The sequence below is a fragment of the Mytilus californianus genome, unplaced genomic scaffold, assembly GCF_021869535.1.
Source record: "Mytilus californianus isolate M0D057914Y unplaced genomic scaffold, xbMytCali1.0.p SCAF_13, whole genome shotgun sequence".
Classification (NCBI taxonomy): domain Eukaryota; kingdom Metazoa; phylum Mollusca; class Bivalvia; order Mytilida; family Mytilidae; genus Mytilus; species Mytilus californianus.
This window is the reverse complement of record NW_026262615.1, coordinates 46,805,445-46,823,185: the sequence shown is the minus strand read 5'-3', so window position 1 is coordinate 46,823,185 and position 17,741 is coordinate 46,805,445.

The following is a 17,741-nucleotide window of genomic DNA, read 5'->3' as shown; positions in this document are numbered from 1 at the left end:
ACCGATGTTGAAAGACATGTATAATGTCAAATCATAACAATACAAATTGTTTAGTCTCAAAGAAAACTTGTGAGATTTCCGCAGTTATTTTTGATGAATAGGTGCAAATTGGGTACTCAGTGCAATTTGGGAACTGTGACGTTATAGCCACAAGTGTTTATTGCTTTAATAGGTTGAAATGTGCACCAGATAAAAGTATTCAGTAGAGGGAAAATGTTTTGATCAGGTTTAAACTGACGCATAAAATATACAGGCGACTGCGGGAGGCAATTACATTTTGTATTTATATTGCATCCAAATAATACACCTTATCGCTATTCCCGCTTGACCCGATAATCTGTCCCGCTCGAACTTTTGACGTCATACAACAATCACTTTTCCATTGTGGCGTCAGACATTTTCTATTATGACGTCAAAATTTTACGGGAACTTGTGTGATGTCCAGTAATGGCGGACAAATAGCGATAAGGTGTATGTGTCGGCAGCTTGAATTTCAAAGGATTCCAAGTAACATGCTCTTGACCTATCAAAAGTCATGGTATTATCATGGGTTATCATAACTCCATCTTCCCATAAAATCCTATTTTGGACAATATGGGTGCATACAATATATATGTACCTATAAATGTATCACTCAGACTCAAGTCTCCTTTTACAGCTGTTTTATGATTAAACTTAGAGAGTGAAAAAAAAACAGTCTCCATCTCCTGGGACTGTTTAAGGTAGATATGTGTCATAATTAATGAGAATTTTTGTTGAGAGTTTGTCAAAGGAAGTAGAGTCTACAGATAGTGAAATTGAATATATTTTTTTTTTGTTTAAAACTTTTGTTAAGTTTTGAATTTCACCTGCATTTGTCTGTGAGCTACAGGAATAACCGTGATCACATTCAACAGTATAACCAACTTCATTATCACTGTAACTTGATATGGGAAATTCTGTAGTAGATAAATAATAGTGGTCATGGTCAACCAGAGGCAGAGCACCGGATTTTACTACCTCCGGCTACGTTTCTCCCGAAATTTATTGCTTGCAGAGGGTTTTTCTATGTTCCCATGGCTGGACGGAACTTTTACACTACAAATGTTATCATAAATTATGATATTGTAACTTTTAAATGAAGTACCTGTGGTTATTTAGGAAATGTGTCACTGATAATGGAAAGATGCAGCAGACGATGAAACATGGCGTAAGATGTTGTTGTCCAAACTTCGGTTATTTCCGTTGTACAATTAAAATTAAATAAACTACACAAGTTATTAAAATTTCTTAATTCTTGTTTTTGTAAACAAATAAAAATTCATGTCGTATTTAACATCGATTTTTTTCCGTTTCGTCCCGTTTTTTCAAGATCGCGATTAAACGAGAATCTGGCAGCCATTAAAAATATAAGGGTTAAACTAATGTCATGACAATGTCCTGACGGATATTCCAATGCTAACTTCGTTTTCATTATTTAAAGAATTGACTTTATATTTAGAGCCAAGCAAGAATACAATATTTATTTAATAAATATAACGAAAAAAATAGAAACAAATATTTTTTAGAGTTAGATAACTTGATTTAACCAACTTAGAAATTTTTTGTTTAAAAATTGTACGAGATTTAACGAGAGTGACGAAACTTTTTAGATTGATCATGTAGAGAGAGTTATCGTTCTTTATTCCAATTCGATGCTTCTACCATAAGTGCCAGCTAAAGCTGGCATATAAAAATAAGGACATTTGGTATGAGACAACTTTATCAATCATAGTTCAAATGACGAAGATAAACACAATTAAAGGTCACCGTACGGGCTTCGACACACAAAAAAGCCACATTTATTTCGTAATTGTCTCAATATATATAGTCCATTGCAGTGTAGTATAACATTTCACAGGAAGTACAGCAGTCGATATTAGAGCATACCATTGCATGATTCTGTATCAATAGATAGGTTACCTTAGCTTGTATTCAGGCAGGATATTTTTTATTACGGTATATATAGTTATTGACTTATTTGTCTGTATTATACCTCCAATCTAGGATTAGGTGCAACACCATTGTTTTGTCCGTCTGTCCGGTGGTCCAACAATTTTTTGTTTCTTATCTGATAAACTACCTTACGGAAAGACTTCGTATTTCGTCAGTATATAGCTTAACGACAGTGAGTTGCAACTTGTAAACACTGTTTTGTCTGTCAGATAAGTAATTCCGGTGTGCCGATACTTCGATTGTTTTATCTCAATATGTATATAGGGGATATGCTTAGCGCATGAACGGGTGCGTTTTTGTTTTGGTCTGTAATACGTACAGGGCTCTGTTTACTTAACTGAGAGTTATTCTTCATACACATATAAATATTCCACTGGGTAAGTTCTAAAAATGCCGTTTAACTTTTTAATGTACCTATTCAAAGTCAGGAACAGTATGAGGCGTTGTCTATATTTCTTATGTTATTTTAACATTTTGTTGATAGTCTGTTTAATTTATCCGTACAATTGTCATACAATTTAGAGCATGCCAAATGGTGTATATATAGATACTATATTATGGTCAAGACAGTACGTTGAATTATTAATTGGGCTTTTTGTGTAGTTGGGTTTCTGTCTCATCGACGTATTATTTTATTTACATATCTTTTATTCATTTCCTATATGAAATAAAACACATACAAAACTATGACTGTGGATTTGATTTTTTTTCACATTTCAAGTAAATACTGTTGACGTCATTACTAATGAATGAATATTACAATTTTCGTGATATGGTCAATTTTTTTAGCAGGTACCTTTTTCAAATTTGCGCAATCGGATTATGACGTCAGTGGATTTTCCGCAAATGTGACTACATTTAAAGCGACGTCGCGAAATGCAATCGTTATTATTAGAAACATCGCGAAATTACAACGTTCTGATTAACAACGTCGCGAAAACAACACAAAAAATTTTGAAAACGTTATTATCTGCCCCTGCTACTGTATCGTATGCCCTTTAACCCTTTCACTGCCACACTGATTCAATACTTTGCCACGGCATATTTTGGGTATACAAAAAAAAACTGTACCGCCTATGACGTCCACAATGAAGGAACGTCACGGAGAGGGGCACAGATGGAGGTGTGCACAGAACATCAAGTATTTTGGGGTTTTTAAGATTTTGATCCGAAGCGCAGCAGATGAAATGCGAGTCCTACGTATTTGAGGGGTTCCGTAGTAATTTTAAGCGATACATTTATGATATTTATGATTTGAAATGTTTTCAAATTTAACCTAGTAAAAGTATATCATTTAAACTTAAATATTGAAAATCGAACATTTATTGAGTATGTCAATTCAACCTATTAATGAATTAGCTTTCTGTACCGGCGTGCGAGTACTCTCATGTCTATACCTTTTATGTTTTTGATAGTCGTTTTTGTGCTTGGTATCGATCTCTTTTCAAGTGACACGGGAGACAGATTTATAAAATCCCGCTAACATGTTTAACCCCGTCACATTCTGTATGTATGTGCCTGTCCCAAGTCAGGAGCCTGTAATTCAGTGGTTGTCGTTTGTTGCTGTTTAACATATTTGTTTTTCGTTAATTTTTTTGTACATAAATTAGACCGTTAGTTTTTCTCGTTTGAATTGTTTTACATTTGTCATTTCGGGGCCTTTTATAGCTGACTAATATATGCGGTATGGGCTTTGCTCATTGTTGAAGGCCGTACGGTGACCTATAGTTGTTAATTTCTGTGTCATTTGGTCTCTTGTGAAGAGTTGTCTCATTGGCAATCATACCACATCTTCTTTTTTATATTATAAAAGTTTTTTCAACTTTACCGAATCCCATGTTTGAATTTTATGTAAAATTGTACTACATTAACTGCAGGGTTACAATTTTTCAATAATAACTACGGTTTAAACCAAGTGATTTTTATAATTTGTTCTTATGGTGTGATGTTAATACACCACTGTCACAGGTTAGAGGAGGGTTGGTACCCACAAACATGTTTAACCCCTTTTCATTCTATATTTGCCTGTCCTAATCCAGGAGCCTACATGCAATTGAGTGGTTGGCGTTTGTTGCTGTTTATAATATTTTTTTTGTCGTCTATTGTTTTGTGCATAAATCCGGCCGTTAGATTTCTCGTTTGAATTGTTTGCATTTGTCATTTCACGGTATGGGTTATGCTCATTATTGAAGGCCAAACGATGACCTTTAGTTGCTTACTTCTACGTCATTTGGTTTCTTGTGGGGAGTTGTTGCATTTATGGGTAATTGATAGTCATACCACATCTTCTAATTTTTATCTCTTGTGTACATTCAGAAAGAACGATTATTTTATGCAAATCTGTGATCTCTTTTCGTTAGAGTTTCAACAGTTGGTCATCGGATTCACCGTGAGTATGAACATATCTGTTCGTTAGAGTTTCAACAGTTGGTCATCGGATGATAGATGAGTATGAACATATCTGTTCGTTAGAGTTTCAACAGTTGGTCATCGGATTCACCGTGAGTATGAACATTTTGAAAGTAAGATTGACCCGGCAGAAATTGAAGTAAATTATTTCGAATACACGACATGTACAACATTTAATTTAAACCGTGGTAGAATAATTCTATTGAACACATATATATATCATACAGTTAACATGAATCACCATGATAAAACAGTTTGATGGACTGCGATTGCGGACTTTCAGGATTTCTCTTATCCTGTCAATAAATAACTCGCCAAATATTTAGAGACCCATTTTAAAAATTCTTTGATTGAAAAATACGTGTATCAATGTGTTTGGCGGGTGTTAAATTTGAAGATATAAAATTTAAAAGTAGATATCTGGTATCTTCCGCCATCTCGGATTGTAAAATACTAGAAAACAATCGGTCTAGATCTTTGATGAAATAATATGCATTTTAAATGAGGAATGCAATTCATTTATAAGACTTTTCATCTAACTGAAGATAATTTGTAGTTATTTGTTTTATTGTATTATTCCGATTATTTAAAAAAAAAATTGCAAAACCTGCAGCTTGATAAATATCTCCGTGACCTCACTTTTTATTAGGCTATAGTTTTGAAAACCACACGAGTCTTCATTTAATCAAAGTAAGAATACATTGTATCTTTTTTTTTTATTATTTAAACCCCTCCTCTACATTACTTGAATAGTTATGAATAGTTGTCCTGTTTGCTTCTGTCACATTTTCCATGAGACGGCCATTATTTTACGATGTTGTCTACAGTTTACGATGCTGTCTACAGTTATGACGTCATATTTTAGCATTACGTCAAAAACATATGACGACAGCAATGGCAAGTTTGTCCCCTGCAATAAACAGAAATCTTCTTGCATTGAAACCCCGTGTCGAGCCTCCATGTATTGTCCTTACCCATCTGTGACGTAGCGTGTATTGTTACAAAACAGACGACATAGGCAACCGTTGCTAAGCCTAAATAAAGACTGTTGGCATTTGAAAGGAGTACAGAAAGCCTAAATATAGGCTTTACGGCATAGTAAGTGTTAAGATACATATTTTCCCTTTGTTTGGCATCGACTGTCCTTTTTATTGTATGTAGTCATACAATGATGAACATTTTCACCAGGAGAATTGTAATTTTATTCGGTTGAACAAAGAGAATTAGAATGAAATTAATTTCTCCTGTGTGTTTTTATTATTTGTATAATATACAGATGGCTTTTGGTAGTGTTTCGCGGTTATATAAGATAATGACGGTTTCAATTCATCACTTTTACTAGCGCTTTCACTGCTTTCACAGATCTTCAGGTATATAAGTCTTTAAAATGTTTCGAAGAAAGAAGAATTATTCATAAACATTTTCAACCCGGGATTAAATGATAAATAATATTTTAATTTTAACGAAACATTTTAAAGACTTTACTCCAATTTTAAAATGACATTAGTAGTCTCCTTGTATTTGTTAACGTCATACTATTGTTAACGTCAATCAATTGTTTTATAACATTTATGTATACAAGTCACATTACCTGAAGATCTGTGAAAGCAGTGGAAGCGCTAGTAAAAGTGATGAATTGAAACCGTCATAACATTGAAACAACAATTACATTGCTTGGATACATTACGTAATAATAACTATTATGACGTTCATTTGTCGCGTTTTTTTCTTTTTTGTTATATAAATATTTTCATTATCGTTCATACATTGTGTTGAGTCCATCAGGCTCTAAAGTTTTTAATTTTTTTTTCCAAAAGGCTTCTTTAGTTTTTCTGTAAATTTCTGTTCCAAATACTCTTTCTATGGCGGTAACTTTTAAATTTTTTATCGAATGATTATCCTGAATGAAGTGGTTGGCTACCGGATCTTCTGTTTTCTTTGTTCGTATTTTTGAAAAGTTCAATAGCATCCGTTGATATAGTGTATCACCCGTGTGTCCTACATATATCAGTTTTTCGCATTTTGTACAATTAATTGCATATATATATATACTACGCCTACGGTTTTACAATTTATTTGTCCCTGAATGGTATATTCTTTCCCTGTGTTGTCACAAAATACCTTGGTTTCATTTATGTGTGAGCATAATGCACAATGTTTACCGCATGGTCCACATCCATTAGTTTGTTTATAAAATAGTAAATTATGCTTCTTGTGCACTAAGATGTCTTTTATGTTGTTATCGCGTTTAAATGCTACGATAGGTGGATCGGGGAATATTTTCTTTAGCCTGTTAGAAAGCATTGAAAAAGACGCAAATGTGATCAAGGATCAAATAAAGAAAGTAAAAGAAGAAGCAATAAATCACATTGAATATCTGGAGAAATTACTTCTCGAGGACCTGAAACTGAAAAAAAAGACAAAATAGTAACAAACGTAAAGGTGACGATCAATGAATTAGAAGATATTAGAAAAATGACTAAAGAAAAAAAGGACACGTTTGATATAGTGGAGAAACATGGATCTGAAAAACAAGTTTTTCTTGCTGTTCATGCCCACAAAACAGTTCTGCATGAACTTGAAGAAAGAATTAGTACAATCACAGAGAAGACAACTTATTCTTCAATTCAAATTTGGTAAAGAAAAACATACCGTCTATTAGAACCATTGAAACAAAGGAAGTACCAACTTCAACTAAATTTGTCAAAAGGAAAAAGCGCCAGTCGCAAATTCCAATTGTACATCGGCAAAAATTACCGTCTTTCATTCAGAATCAAGCTATAACTATAAGGAAAACTGTTAGAGGAATAACAGTAACTGAGAAAGACGAACTGATCATCACGACTTCTGGTGGTAATTGGTATCATGAAATGGTGATTTATGACAATAATGAAAAGTGTAATTACCAAATTGGTTTCCATATATCGACCGTCGCAAATTGCTTGCATTCCAGGCAAAAACATTGGAATATTTACATCTTCACTGGATTCCATTCAATTTGTAGACTTTAACAATAGAAAAATTATGAATGAAGTATCGATAAAGAGATCCCAAGAGGGAGGTGTTGCTGCTTCAAACGAAAACATCTTTGTTGGCACCAAAGGAAGCATATCAGTTCTTGATCTCGAAGGCAGGTTCATTCGATCTTTTAAAATTGATAATAAAAAATTATAACCAAGGTACATGGTATTGGATAGAACCATAGTTGCCAACTGACATGATATTCGCGTGTAATTCACGCTTTTTCAACGGTTTACACGCGAGGATTTTGTCACATGGCGTGTATTATACACGCTTTTCGTCACTTTACACGCAATTACACGCTTTTTCGTTGTTTTGATTTTTTTTGGTCGTTAGTGATATCGCGATTCTCAAGTTTTTTCATTATTAGAAGATAAATATCGAAAATTTCGAAGTAGTTTATTTTTCTATATAGATGAACAGCAAAAAGCACTTAACAATGCTAAAGGTAAGTAGGTTGTGATTAGTTTTTACGATTTTGTGACTTTCTTTCTTTCAAATTCACGTAAGGGGAATGTCCACAGAACGAGGTCGCTTTCAGGACCTGTACCGTCGTCTAAAGAGCCGATTGTTAAGTGAAAACGATGTGTACGTCCAAGATTCAAGATTTATATTATAAATTATATTTGGGAATTTGAGTTTAAATGATCGAGGGACGAGTAACGCATTGTGCACCCTATGTTGCAATCACAATAATACATGTGAGAGGAGAACTACAATGTAGCTATTTGATTAAGCATGTGACGTGTTTAATGGTAATCAAATAATAAAAATTTTTTTTTTCAGTTTCAAATCTAGCCAACAAATTTCCACAGGCCATAGGGGATGGAAATATCACGGAATTGTTGGATCTGTTCTCATAGTACTAGCTGTCTTCTGATGAACTACCTAGTTTTCACCAGGCAATAGCAACATATATAGTTTGTTGGAAGCAATGGAAGACGGATACATTGTAATAGATGACACGCAAAAAAAAAACGTTATGACACTCTTTCAAAGCTTTATAAAGCTATTTTAGTTCAGCCAATATCAATTCTGACTGTAAGAGAGCATTTTCAATTACAAAGAAATTCACACTGAATTCTGATCAGAACTTGACAATGATATATTGTGTGCCTTGTTATCAAGTAAATGTAACCAAACTGGTAGTTGTTTTGAATTTGTACCTAGTGGTGTTGCTTTAAAAGCAGCAAAACAGACCACTGTGGAATACAATAAAAGTTTATTGTCGAATATTATATTGTTTTTTATATTAACAAATTTGTATAATGTGAAATTATCATGATTATGAACATATTAAAAAGTCCGCACCTACGTCGCGCGTTTTCACATGCTTTTTGACATGTTATGTCATGTCATGACATGATTTCTCATTGTCAGAGGTTGGCAAGTATGGATAGAACTGGCAACATTTATTACAGTGACAGGGAAGTCGTTTGTTGTACGAGAATCGACGGTGAAAATCTGTTCACATATAAACCATCAGACAATAATAGGCCAAATGGAGTAGCAGTAGATAGTCAAGGTTATGTGTACGTAGTTGTCCAAAACCAAGGCGTGTTTAGATTAAGACCGGATGGAACATTCATCGATTTAATAGTGAATAAAGATTTAAATCGACCCTTTAGTGATATCTGCTTTAACAAAGACTGTACAAAATTGTATATCTTATACGAAGACGGTGTTTTAGTTTATAGTCGTCAATAGTACAAACTGCAAACAAATCTGTAAATCATCCTAAGAAAAACAGAAACAGACGTATATTTGCCATTATTTTATTAATAAAGGTATATCATGTACATGTAGTACATAAAGCAATAACTATTTTGAACAACCATCAGGTTATGTTAACTATTAGTAAGGTGCAATACGCTTAAAAATTATGCCCTTTTCAATGTAAATAGTGGGACGTACGAAAGTGTTAATCTCATTGTTATGGGCAAGAATTTAATAAACATCAATTGATTCTGATTTCTTAAACAAAAACAAATGGTTTCAGAAGGAAAAGGAACAAAAGTCGAACTCAGTTGAATTTAAGGAAGAAAATACATTCAATATTGAATTTCAAAAATAATTTCTTGTTCCTGTTTCTTGATGAAAAATTCTTTTTGTTTATCAAAGTCGAAAGAAATTGTGAATTCTGACAAAAACCAAATGCCCCCACAAAAAGTGAATAGTTGGTACCGAAGCAAACTGTATGATAAAAAATATACTTTTATTGTGTCCATTACCTTTACCAAATAAGCATGAAATCATTTAACCAGGAACTCAAAGGATAAAACTTCTGAAATCACAGAACTCCCAGCAGCGTTTAGTGTTTTACCAAGTCTATATGTCTCTTAGGAAAACTTCATTTTACCGTAAAGTTTGCATGGGAAAAATTCCGAAAATATTATCCCATTGGCATTTAAATCTTGAAACAAAACTCTGTCTGTCGGAAACCTGCATTGAAGTCTTGTGTAAAAATTGTCTCTAAGGTACATATGAACTTTTCTTCAGTTTTCTGGTTTTTCTGGTTTTTATATTTTTCCAATTTTTTGTGCACCAGCAACGAAGACCTTCCCATATTCCGTAATACAATTTGCACAAAAGTCGTCCGTATATAGAGAATCGTATACAGTTTTACAGCTATTGTTTGTTTTTTGGGTAACTCTGCATATTCAAATTCTTTATCACATTCCTGTTTCGTTTTGAAATATATCTCGTTATTATATCACCTGATAATAAAATGCTCCGCAGGGCGCAGCTTGATACGACCGCAGAGGTCGAACCCTGAACAGTTGGGGCAAGTATGGACACAACATTCAAGCTTGATACAGCTCTGAATTTGGATTGTGATTAAATATTTGACACAGCATAGGTTTCTGACACAGAATGAATGTGGTCTAAGAACTTAAAAATTTTAAATTGGACATTCACCTATTATGGTCCAATATCCAAAATCTAAATACATGGTTAGATTCAGCATATCAAAGAACCCCAAGAATTAAATTTTTGATGAAATCAAACAAAGTTTAATTTTGGACCCCGATTTGGACCAACTTGAAAACTGAGCCCATAATCAAAAATCTAAATACATGTTTAGATTCAGTATATCAAAGAACCCTAAGAATTCAATTTTTGTTAAAATCAAACTTAGTTTAATTTTGGACCCTTTGGACATCAATGTGGACAAAGTTGATAACGGGGCCCAAAAATCAAAAATCTAAATACATGGTTAGATTCAGCATATCAAAGAACCCCATATATTCAATTTTTGTTGAAATCAAACAAAGTTTAATTTGGACCCCGATTTGGACCAACTTGAAAACTGAGCCCATAATCAAAAATCTAAATACATGTTTAGATTCAGCATATCAAAGAACCCTAAGAATTCAATTTTTGTTAAAATCAAACTTAGTTTAATTTTGGACCCTTTGGACCTCAATGTGGACAAATTTAAAAACGGGGCCCAAAATCCAAAAACTGAATACTTAGATTCAGCATATTAAAGAACCCCAAAAATTCAAGAATAAAACCCCATTGAAATTGGTCAAGAAATAAGCAATTTATACGAAGTATCTTCTTTTGCACAATACTGTGCAATTGAATATTTCTTGCTATTGCGCAATACTGCACAATTGACAATTTCTTGCTATTGCGCAATATTGTGCCGTTGGATATTTCTTGCTATTGCGCAATACTGTGCAATTGAAGATTTCTTGCTATTGCGCAATTCTGTGCAATTGAAGATTTCTTGCTATTGTGCAATACTGTGCAATTGAAAATTTCTTGCTATTGCACAATACTTATTATATAATAATTTACACATCCTGTTTGGTGTGTATCTCCTACCATATCATTATTATTTGTTTTTAAATATAAATCAGAAATAACCAACTTAAAATGGAAAATTTTAAAAGAAAAAAAAAAGGAAAAAAAGAAAAAAAAGGGAAAAAAAGAAAATCCCCCTCCCCAAATTTTTTGAACCCCCTTATGATTCATCACCCCCAAACTCAATCCCAGCCTTCCCTTTGTGGTATGGTACCTTGCAGTACAATTTCAGAGAGATCCATACACTTGAACACAAGTTATTGTCTGGAAACTAGAAAAATGAGTTTTTTGGCCCCTTTTTGGCCCCCAATTCCTAAACGTTACGGGCAATTACCCCCAAACTCAATTCCAGCTTTCCCTTTGTGATATGGAACCTTGTAGTACAATTTCAGAAATATCCAAACACTTACACACAAGTAATTGTCATGAAACTAGAAAAATGCTTGTTTTTTGCCCCTTTTTTGGCCCCTAATTCCTAAAATTTTGAGGCAATTACCCCCAAAATCAATCCCAGCATTCCCTGTGTGATATGGAACCTTGTGGTACAATTTCAGAGAGATCCATACACTTGAACACAAGTTATTGTCTGGAAACTAGAAAAATGCTTATTTTTGGCCCCTTATTCCTAAACGTTTTGGGCAATTACCCCCAAACTCAATTCCAGCTTTCCCTTTGTGATATGGAACCTTGTAGTACAATTTCAGAAAGATCCATACACTTTCACACAAGATATTGTCATGAAACTAGAACAATGCTTATTTTTTTGCCCCTTTTTTGGCCCCTAATTCCTAATATTTTGAGGCAATTACCCCCAAATCAATCCCAGCATTCCCTTTGTATGGAAACTTGTGGTACAATGTCAGAGAGATCCACACACTAACACACAAGTTATGTCTGGAAGTTACAAAAATGCTTATTTTTGGCCCCTTTTTGGCCCCTTATTCTTTAACTATTGGTACCACAATACCACAAAATCAATCCCAACCTTCCTTTTGTGGTATTGAACCTTATGGTAAAATTTCATAGAGATCCATTCACTTAAACTAAAGTTAGAGTGCGAAAACCAATGTGTCTTCGGACGGCGCCGGACGACGCCGGACGACGACGACGACGACGACGACGACGCCGCCAACGTCATACCAATATACGACCGCAAGATTTTTTGCGGTCGTATAAAAACAACTGTTTAAACATTTGAAAATATTCGGATTAAAAGTAATGCCAAATAAAACATACCTAATCAAGGTTAATCTTAATAAAAAGTATATAAATAGAAGTAGTTTAAATATAGCAATTCAGGAATGTATGATGAAACTTCATGCAAAGATATATCTGTGACTTTGTTTACTGACAATATTAAACTGAACATATTGTTTAAGAGGGTGTGGATGGGGGTATAATGGGCAAAAAATATAGGGAATAGAGAAAAATGTACAAAAAAAAAAGAATAGAGAATAATGAGGTGCTAAAATCTAAAGAATAGAGAATAATGAGGGGCTAAAATCTAAAAAATAGAGAATAATGGACAAAGTATAAAGAATAGAGAAATGAAGGACCCCCCCCCCCCCCCCCCCAATCTTTAGCCAGATCCTTCTTTAAATGAAATTTGGAAATTATATCGAATGACACAACAATTTAAAAAAAAGAATAACAAACAGAAAATAAAACTAATTTCATAGATCCGAAAGGAACAAAAGAATATATTTGTTTGGAAAGATTTCTATTACATGATGGGCTACCTCGATTTTAAAGAATCATGCATTTCATACTTTCATAAATTGAAACTACTTATTGACGACAGTCACACTACTTCTAATCTTACAAGTTTAACATAATCATTATATCTTTATTTTTGTTCAGCAGAAATAAATGTGAATAAATACACTGTTTTCGCTCTCATTTGACCTTTTCTTATTGAATGTTTGTTGCAAATACTTAATTCATACAAATTCATGACGATTCACATTGATTGGACCATGGACGTATTATATTTCATTTTACTTCCATGATTAGACTGATGTACGTAAATGCATTGTTTTCATTCGACAGAGTATCTAAGCATTGTCTCAAAAAGCTGGACTGTGTCAATGGAAACAATCAAAATCGCATGCCCTGAGTGGGACTCGAACCCACGACCTGAAATGTGAAAAATATCATGCTCTGCCGACTGAGCTAATCGGGTGACGAAGTATCCAGCATAAAAATAATGTTATAAATTTTATAATCATTTATACCTTTTTTGTTTCTTCTTATTCAACTGATCATACTGCACAATCGGTAATCGGGCGAGATTAGAAAAAAAGTTAAATGATGAAGAATTTCTGTGTTTATCAAGGATGCAGTTGAATGAACTAAAAATAGACCATTAACCACAGAAGCATATTACGATGGTCGGTGAAATGATTAGTGGTGGGATCTCAGATAACTCGAGGGAAAGCGGGGATCATACTTAGTTTGTGATACAATGATTGATTGACGGGTGACATCCTTCGGCAACTACTACAGAAAATCGCACTGAAGAATGCAGAATGCGTAAATATCATACAACTTTTTAGTACCATCTATACTAAGGATACTTCATCCTTAACAGATTATAAACGTACCGGCGCACGACAGATCCGAAAGGATTTATACTGACATGGTTGCACCGACAAGTTTCACCTAGTACTACAAAACCATAAACATGATAAAAATTGCAGTAAATAACATAACAAATCTAGTTGTTTGTATTTGTTTGAAGATATCATTTGGGATGATAAAGACTTGTTTTCTAGAAACACGTGTCCAGAGCACTGGGTCGATGTCAAATATTTACTTACATCGTACGGCAATTATGTTTGGTGATCATTTTGATGATTCATTGACTAATTGTTTGCTTAACGTCCAGTGGCAAATATAACAAATTAACCTGGGGTTTTTTTTTGCAGAAGGGCGCATTCATCTGAATTGTTAATGTAAGGAGTGACAGAGATTGCAATATTTACCAAAATTATCCAGTGTAACACCCTTGCCACACGACAAGGCATATTCTTATACGAATTATAACGCATAGAACGCGCATGCCATGATGTTTTTTCCTCTGAGGAACATTTACTTCAAGCTTTCAGGTGACATTTTGTAGCGTTTTTGTGTGTGTTAAAACTTACCCTTCTGGAGTACCTGAGATCACCCCTAGATTTTTGTGGGGTTCGTGTTGCTCAGTCTTTAGTTTTCTATGCTGTGTTTTGTTTACTGTTGTTCGTCTGTTTGTCTGTTGGTCTTTTCCCCCTTTTTTAGCCATGGCGTTGTAAGTTTATTTTTGACTTAAATGTTTGAATGTCCCTTTGGTATCTTTCCCCTCTAATTATATATAAATATACTAAATAAATAAATGATTTGGAAAATACGTTGAAGGTATAAAAATTCATGAGAATTCTGAATGCAAAATACGTTGAAGGTATAAAAAGTCATGAGAATTCCGAATGAAATTAGGTAAATTTCCGTTAATATATACTAAATAAATAAATGATTTGGAAAATACGTTGAAGGTATAAAAAGTCATGAGAATTCTGAATGCAAAATACGTTGAAGGTATAAAAAGTCATGAGAATTCCGAATGCAATTAGGTAAATTTCCATTAATATGTTAACATGTTGAACTTCGACCCCGGGTTCAACCTGGGTTAATAAACCAATTGACAAATAGAGATCTCCTTGCGCTCAAATGTAATTCTTAGTGAAGTATACTGGCAACTTCTTTTACAGAAATATATACACATTTTATCATTAATATATTGTCATGCTTCTGCATATTCACTTTTGTTTACGCTGAACTTTAGTTAAATTTGATTCTATACAAATTTTATGACGTCAAGCAATAGGAGTAAGAATATTTTTCGCGCCAAAATAACCTGCATCACTGCCTGCATCAGTATTCTATCGTAATCTGTCTGACATTTCATTTAAATAGCGTTTAATAATATAGAGTAATTTTGGTAAGTATTACTTATTAATGTTAAGGTTCTCCAGAGGTGGTTCTCTAGATCTCTTGACGGTCAGTTTAATCCCATTTATCAATTATCCCCGATGACAGAAATGTTAACCAAGTCGATTTGTGTCATGAGTGAAAATCTTCTCTCTATTTGATGAACTAATTTCTTCATTAACTGTACATGCGATATTTTTGTATTATTTGACAACCAATCACATTCACTTTGCATGATAAATGAGTTATGTATGTGTGAATTGTGTAGTGTATTGTAAGGGCGATGCAAATTTGTGACGTCAGTGCGCGATCACGTGACATTATTATTTGTAAACAAACCGGCTCCCTATGTAACACGTGTGGGAATTATCCATACAAAGTGCAATCAATCTTATATTTCACTATTTTATGATATTTTTGTGTCTGTTTGTAGGTTTGCAGATCAGTAGTCAAAGTAAAATAGACATAGTGTTATTGTTCCTGTTCTGAGTTGTGATTTTTTTGTATATCCTGGATAGAATTTATAGAAGGTAAGTACATTAGTCATTATTTAACTAAAGTCTGAAAAGATGACCCAACTTTAACTGTAATTTTTCCTCAATTTTTGAAACACAAATAATTTAAAGAGCATTTGCTTCCCTTGAACACTATTTGACCCCCTCTACTCCCCATTTCCCTCCAAATTTGCTCAAAAGTCATACTCATAGTCCAACGGCTGTTATTGACCCAACTTTCCCTGTAATTTTTCCTCAATTTTTGAAACACGAATAATTTAAAGAGCATTTGCTTCCCTTGAACACTATTTGACCCCCTCTACTCCCCATTTCCCTCCAAATTTGCTCAAAAGTCATACTCATAGTCCAACGGCTGTTTTGTGATTTTGACATTTTAACTATTATTTTCATATTGAACACATTCAACCATTCAGCTTCCATGTATTTGCATCTTATATGAACGAGGTATTAGGTCATGTTTTCCTAATGGCTATACACCTTATTTTTATTTGTCTGCCATTACTGGACATCACCCAGGTTCCTGTAAAATTTTGATGTCACAATACAAAAAATCTGATGCCACAATTGAAAAATGATTGTTGCATGACATCAATAGTTTATAAAGCAGGACAGATTAGGGGACGACCATTTGATATTCTGGGGGGGGGGGGGGCCAGGAGGATTTTGAAAATAAATAACTCAGCCTTGATAATCACAAAAATAAATGGTTTGTTCTGTGGTAGTTTGAAAATAAATTACCTGACTTGCAATGTATTGAAAATAAATAACTCAGCAGGTCTAATCGAAAGTATGAGATGGCACCAGATTCTTCATAAATTCATCTTTTTTCCAAAAAAAAAATCGGGAAACACTTCCCATATCTTTTAATAATAAAAGTATAAATATTATTTAAATATACTTGAAATGTCAGAAAATTGGTTTCATTTAACTTGAGGTTAATTGTCTCAGGAACATTTACCTCACTTTTATTAAATCATGGCCGTAACTACATTGAGACAAATGCCTCATGTAGGAAATTTCAAAACCAAACGCTGGTCTCCATATCAAATTGTGTTCACCGTGAATGCCTTGCAAGAAGCAAGTTCTGTTCTCCCTCAGACGTAGCCCCTGATTTTTCGGGATCAATGTTTCTTATTTATTTGTCTTTTGTTCATTGATTGCCCTTCTGTATTCTGTTAGTGTTGCATTCATTTTGTAATTTAGTAATTTTATTATTAACTTGGTCATGAGTTTAAAAAACACAGCAGCCACAGACTTAACTATGTGAATTGCATTTTTGCTTTATCATGCATATTTGTCTTTTGATGTTGTTCCTAGAAACTTAAGTCTTACACTGAATCTATAACGTGATTTTGCTTTGAGACCAAAATATTGTCATAAAATTATTAAAACAGAACTTGCATTTTCAGTTTAAGAAAGGGTCTGGGGAACACCCAGAAGGCATGATTTTGCATCATTTGTTCTATAGCTTCTTGGGCCTTCAGCGGTTCAAAAACCCTTAAAAAAAAATTTGCCTCGCTCCGCTCGGCGAAACATGTTTCCCAATACTTTTAAAAGAGCCTTAGTTACAACCAAACGTTAATACTGTGTATGTATGCAATACAAGGTATATGCATTGGGGAATATAGAAGATTCATTTCTGCAGAGGATAATAATTAATTCTGATTAAATGGTACATAATGACTTGACTATACATGAATTATTTATAATAAACAAATAATTTAAAAATTGTATGTTTTCGAATATTATAAATATAGTTGTGAAAATAAATAATCAGTCCCTTGCTTTAATGAAAATGAAAAATCTTGCTTTAATAGTGCAGAAAATAGATAATCTGTCCTCTTAATTTACAAAAATAAATAACCGATCCAAAACAAATCCTCCTGGCCCCCCCCCCCCCCCAGAATATCAAATGGTCGTCCCCTTATCTGTTCAGTTTTCATGTATTTGCATCAAATCAGTCGGAAAGAAACTGTCAGTTTCATTTATTTTTTACCACTCATCCCTTATTTCCCTCTATATTTTTCTAGAAGTTTTATCTACACC